The sequence below is a fragment of the Triticum dicoccoides genome, chromosome 6A (assembly GCF_002162155.2).
Source record: "Triticum dicoccoides isolate Atlit2015 ecotype Zavitan chromosome 6A, WEW_v2.0, whole genome shotgun sequence".
Classification (NCBI taxonomy): Eukaryota; Viridiplantae; Streptophyta; class Magnoliopsida; order Poales; family Poaceae; genus Triticum; species Triticum dicoccoides.
The window spans coordinates 553,386,049-553,386,755 of record NC_041390.1 but is presented as its reverse complement, the minus strand read 5'-3'; positions in this window follow the sequence as shown (position 1 = coordinate 553,386,755).

Here is a 707-nt window from a genome sequence, read left to right as displayed (position 1 = left end):
GAGAGTCTTCTGTCTTGCATCTCCATAGCTCATTAGTCCAGCCCATGTCACACAGGTCGGACGCCCGAGGACCCCATAATCCAGGACTCCCTCAGGGGGGTCAGTTTCTTGCAGTGGAGGTAAGAAGGCTAGGGTTTATGGAGGTGGTGGCACGTGAGGGGATGGGCGAGGGCCGATCGCTTTGCCTCGTCACGTGGGGCCTCATGAGGGGTGGATGTCGGGTGGGTTTGTTGGGCTTTATTGCGCTGGCTCGGCCTCACGCGCTCGGCCTCGCGACGTACTAGGGGTAGGATCGTTCGAATGTGTCACTAACAGTCTGATCGATCGGAAGATATCATTGTCCATTTTCTTTTGGCAAGGAATAGTCAAAAGTGTTCAAGCATGTGAAAAGTCAAGTGCATCTTATATTTCAGGAATAGTCTAAACAAATCAGCGTGTAACAATCGATTTGATACTTACATTTCTGTAACTCCTAAAATTTTGAAAAATTAGGATGTAATAAACAGTTTGTATAGCAGTACCACATGGCTCCCTTCAGTGACACGTTAACGAGTCAATGACCTGTGAAATATATTTTCGTATGGATCCCGAAGGCATGATAAGCTGTGATGTCGTTGGTGGTAGTTTTAGGCTAGATCCAGTGGTAACTTTCGTTCTTCAGGTTCCCTGGCGTGGTTTGCGGAGCCATTGGAGGATGAAATTGGGGG